At 55.6% G+C, this 5,539-nt stretch overlaps 1 pseudogene; it reads right to left on the reverse strand.

The window, feature by feature from the left end:
- Positions 1-2,523: 2,523 nt before the first annotated feature.
- LOC146722861 (large subunit ribosomal RNA) lies at positions 2,524-5,539 on the reverse strand (annotated as a pseudogene; the record flags this gene model as incomplete).

Here is a 5,539-nt window from a genome sequence, read left to right on the forward strand (position 1 = left end):
TGAGCCTGATGTCGATGGAGTTGGAGTTGTGGTCGCTGGTTGTCCAATTGTCCCGTACCTTCCATCCCTGATGAACCGGGTCATGGAGGGCGACGCCAAGGTCACATCGATATATGATGAACCTTTTGCCGTCCAAAAGGTGGGTTTCTGGCCAGCATCGTTGACCACCTCTATACCAGATGCCCGGATGAGGTCTTCGACTTTCGCACCTCTTTCGTCCGCCTCCTGGGGACCCCACAGCGGCGATCGGGCATTGGCATCTATCGCAACTATCAATCTCTTCCCCCTCAGCGAATGAAACACCATTTCGAGGTGCCTGAGGTGCTTCTCTATTTCTTCGCAGTACTGAAAGTAGCACGAAGCCACATAGAAGGAGAAGCCAGGTGCTTGCACTTCTGCGCAGACGCAGTGAGCTGTGCTGAGCTGCGAGATAAACAGTAGCTGAAATTGAGAGTTGCAGGCTGCCACCGCCGCCCACGGGCCCGATTTTTTTTATTTAAAGGGTTACAGTTTTAAATACAATCAAGTTGTAATGAAAATAAAGTAATTAAAAATTATTTTTTAAAAAATAGATAAAACAAAATTTTTTTTTTTTTTTTTTTTTTTTTTTTTTTTTTTTTTTTTTTTTTTTTTTTTTTTTTTTTTTTTTTTTTTTTTTTTTTTTTTTTTTTTTTTTTTTTTTTTTTTTTTTTTTTTTTTTTTTTTTTTGGGGGGGGGGGGGGGGGGGGGGGGGGGGGGGGGGGGGGGGGGGGGGGGGGGGGGGGGGGGGGGGGGGGGGGGGGGGGGGGGGGGGTCTCGAGAGACCGCGCATTTCACCCTGACGTAGATCGCGGGGCTTTTCTTAACTCGGGGACTGTTCTGTTGGTTGTACGCTTTTAAACCCCACACGACCGCAAAAAGATTTGCAGGGGGTAAAAGCGGCGGGAAGAAGAACTTTTTCCCCCAAACTCGACCCGTGGATAATGCTCGGTAAGCGCGACGATTCCGCTGCTGCGTACGAAACGAAAAAAGGGGGGGCCCAACACACTAGAGGGTGGCGCCACTAAAGAGCCTTTGGTTTTCACACCACTCGGGAAATCTGGTCAAATAAAAATGTGCTTTAATTTTGGCGGTTCGGCGACAAACGAGAAAAGCCCCCCGAAATCCCCGGCGAAGGGGAATACGAGACACCTCCGCGGCACGCGCCCCCGTAACCCAAGTACGATCGGCGGCGTGTGTGCTTTCGTTGGCGGGCGACACCTCCGGCGGCACGCGCCGCTCGTAACCCAAGTCCGATCGCGGCGTGTTGCATTCGTTGGCGGGCGACACCCTCCGGCGGCACGCGCCGCCCGTAACGCAATTCCGATCGCGGCGTGTTGCTTTCGTTGGCGGCGACACCTCCGGCCTGCACAAGCCGCTTTTCCAAGTTCGCCGCGGCGTGTTGCTTTCGCGGGGCGAACGACAAATTCTTCCAAGTTCGCTCGCGGCGTGTTGCTTTCGCCGGGCGAGCGGGAAATTCATCCAAGTCCGTTCGCGGCGTGTTGCTATCGCCGGGCGAGCGAGAAATTCATCCAAGTCCGTTCGCGGCGTGTTGCATTTGCCGGCGAGCGAGAATTCTTCCAAGTCCAGTTCGCGGCGTGTTGCTTTGGGGGGGGGGGGGGGGTTTTTTTTTTTTGGCGGGCGACACCTCCGGCGGCACGCCGACCGCCCGTACACAAGTCCGATCGTGGCGTGTGCCTTTCTTGTAGGCGGGCGACACCTCCGGCCGAACAAGCCGCTTTTCCAAGTTCGCTAGCGGGTGTTTTGCTTTGGCACGGGGCGAGCGAGAAATTCATCCAGTCGTCTCGGGGGGGGGTCGTGTCTGCTTTGCCGGGGCGAGCGACAATTCTTCCAAGTCCGTTCGCGGCGTGTTGCTTTCGTTGGCGGGCGCACCTCCGGCGGCACGCGCCGCCCGTACCCAAGTCCGATCGCGCGTGTTGCTTGCGTTGGCGGGCGACACCTCCGGCCGCACAAGCCGTTTTTCCAAGTTCGCTCGCGGCGTGTTGCTTTCGCCCGGCGAGCGACAATTCTTCCAAGTTCGCTCGCGGCGTGGTTGCTTTTCGCCGGGCGAGCGAGAAATTCTTCCAAGTCCGTTTCGCGGCGTGTTGCTTTCGCCGGGCGAGCGAGAAATTCTTCCAAGTCCGTTCGCGGCGTGTTGCTTTCGCCGGGCGAGCGAGAAATTCTCCAAGTCCGTTCGCGGCGTTGTTGCTTTCGCCGGGCGAGCGACAAAATTCTTCCAAGTCCTCGCGGGTGTTGCTTTCGCGCGGGCGAGCGAGAAATTCTTCCAAGTCCGTTCGCGGCGTGTTGCTTCGCCGGGCGAGCGAGAAATTCATCAAGTCCGTTCGCGGCGTGTTGCTTTCGCCGGGCGAGCGAGAAATTCTTCCAAGTCCGTTCGCGGCGTGTTGCTTTCGCCGGCGGCGAGGAGAAAAAGAATTCATCACAAGTCCGTTCGCGGAGTGTTGGCTTTTCGCCGTCGAACGTGTGGGGTATCGTCTAACGACAGACCGAATCCCCAAGGACGAGGGCTTGAGTCTAACAGATCGCCCAAGCGTGGTAACTGCGCTACCGAGTACAAAACCCCAACAGGACCTAAGTGTCTACAGACCGATTCCGAGTATCGACATCCGAACTTTGCGAACAACCCAAATGATGACCGTTAGACGCCGGCCGTCGTAGTGTGAGATCCCGACGACGGGCGAGGCGCGCCCGGTACGCAAACCGGGCTCGTGCGACGACCGGCCCGAGGACGGTTGTCGCCTAGTAGGTCAAATTGTTTTTGAGCCTGTCGACTCACGAGACTCCTAGAGAATATCATTGCCACTTCGACTAGAGAGGATCGGCTAGAGCGTAGGCATAATTCCACGGATGGTAAGGCTTCGCACCACCGGCCGCTCGACCGAGTGCGTGAACCAAATGTTCCGAAACCTGCGATCCTCTGTAATGAGCAAGAGTACTATCGCAATGATTGTCATGTCAGTAGGGTAAACTTAACCTGTCCACGACGGTATCTAAACCCAGCTCACCGTTCCCTGTTCGGGGGGGAACAATCCGACGCTTGGCGAATTTCTGCTTTGCAATGATTAGGAAGAGCCGAAATCGAAGGATCAAAAAGCGACGTCGCTATGAACGCTTGGCCGCACAAGCCAGTTATCCCTGTGGTAACTTTAATGAAACCTGCTTGCTGAAATCTCTTCAAGCCAAAAGGATCGATAGGCCGTGCTTTCGCAGTCCCTATGCTACTGAAACATGCGACAAGACAGCTTCTTCCCTTTTTGCTCTACGCGAGGTTTCTGTCTCGCTGAGGCTAGCTATCCTTAGGAACCTGCGTTATTCTTGAAGAGTACCGCCCCAGTCAAACTCCCCGCCTGGCAGAACAGTGTCCTCGAATCGGATCACGTCGGGAGTATTAACGGCGATCGGCCGAGGCCTCACGCCACTCTGACACGCGTTGCTGTCTAGAACACGTGACAGCCGGGCGCGAAGCCCTCGGCGGACACGCGCTCCGCCTAACCGAGTAAGTAAGCGAACGATGAAAGCTAGGGGTATTTCACCGGCGAGTTGCATCTCATACTTATGCTACCCCTCTCAGTCTCCTTACAGTGCCAGACTAGAGTCAAGGGCTCACACAGGGTCTCTTTCCCGCTAATTTTCAAGACCGTTCCCTTTTGCAGTGGTTTCGCTAGAAAGTAGATAGGGTACAGTGGGAATATCGTAAGCCATTAATGCGCGTCGTCACAATTAGATGACGAGGCATTTGGCTACCTTAAGAGAGTCATGGTTACTACGACCGCACCGGGGGGGTCTAGGGGGGCCGGTTAGCCCTGACCCCCAGCAGTAAGCGCCCCCCAGCGGTGGTGCCGGGCGGCTACATCGCGGTTATCCACTCCGCTAGAATCGGGATCCACCACCTGGGAGTCCCCCTCTACAGCGCAAATAACTGCGGATACGTACGCCAGGTACAAGAGTCCTTCAGACGTTAGGGGCCGAGGTTCACCAGAACAAATGACTATGGAATAGGTAGGTTTTGCGTACATGGACGGAGCCACCATTCCTACTATCTTTATTGTACCTTGATGTGACGCCCCAGGTAGAGGGCACCGATTCCACGCAGGGCGAATCATTATGACGTCCAACCGTGCAATGGATAGGCTGGGATTCGCCCAGGTGGGTTTCCAAAGCTTATTAAGGGAATGCGTACACATTGAAATTTCTCCACGAGACACACACTGCGCCAGGCGCCCTAGCTTCCACGCCCGTGAGAGTCCGACCCCAATTGGTAGGGCACCGGTCCCTCCCGGGGGGGCTCCCTACCTCCCTCACTACCCGGTGGTAGTCTAAGTCGCATGTATGACAGTTTCAGCATGCCGGCCCCCGAAATGTGCTTTCTCAGCGCCAGATCAGTCGACTCGGCCACGCATTCGCCACCATCAGCAACCCCGACAACGTTAGACGGGTCACCGTCGCGTACCTCGCTATAGGCTACGCTGCCGATCGCGCCGCGCTACGACAGGGCCGGACGCTTTGCCCAGAACCGGGATCGCTTATCCTTCCACTGTCGTTTATGGGTAAACTGTGATCGGTTTGCCCGTTTACCCGCGCTTTCTTAAATTTTCTACGTTGACATTCAGAGCATGGGCAGAAAATAAAATTGCGTTTAACACCCGCGAGGGCCATCGCAATGCTTTGTTTATTAGACGTCGGATTCCCCTAGTCCGTGCCAGTTCTGAGCTGAGCGTTGAATGGGGCCCAAAAGGACGACCACGGACGGCTCGCGCCGCCAAGGAAGCTCGCAGCAAGGAGATCCGCGGGAGGCCAAGGCACGGGACCCAGCTCGGATCCCGGGGCCGGCGCGAGAGCCCGACCGTTCACCTCGCCCAGGCCCGGCAGTCAGCCAGACCCGCTTCCCGACCAAAACCCGACACGCCCCGCTCCTCAGAGCCAATCCTTATCCGAAGTTACGGATCCAATTTGCCCACTTCCCTTTCCTACATTATTCTATCGACTAGAGGCTCTTTTACCTTGGAGGACCTGTGCGGATATGGGTACGAACCGGCGCCGACACCTCCCACGTGGCCCTCTCCTGGATTTCAAGGTCCGAGGGGAGAAACCGGACACCGCCGCAACTGCGGTGCTCTTCGCGTTCCAAACCCTATTCCCCTGCTAGAGGTTTCAGGGGGGAACTCGAACGCTTATACAGAAAAGAAAACTCTTCCGGATCTCCCGACGGCGTTCCAGGTCATTTTGGGTTACCCCGACGAACACCTTTACGGGCCCGAATTAATGCGGTTCCGCTGCCGGTTCGGAATAGGAAAACCCGGGTTCCCTTTCGCCCGACTGCGTGGTCTCGTATAAATTTATATATTCTCGACACTAGATATTTGCCCGTCATTGAATAGGATTTCTTCTAGGGCTTAGGATCGCTGACTTGTTGTGAAATTTCACCCAAAATTCCCCCTCCCCTCCCCTCCAATTTTTCCCCCAAACTCCCCCCCCTAACCTCCGCCCGACCCTTTCCCATTCC

Source organism: Nylanderia fulva, unplaced genomic scaffold (assembly GCF_048542155.1).
Source record: "Nylanderia fulva isolate GAGA-0341 unplaced genomic scaffold, ASM4854215v1 Scaffold262, whole genome shotgun sequence".
Classification (NCBI taxonomy): Eukaryota; Metazoa; Arthropoda; class Insecta; order Hymenoptera; family Formicidae; genus Nylanderia; species Nylanderia fulva.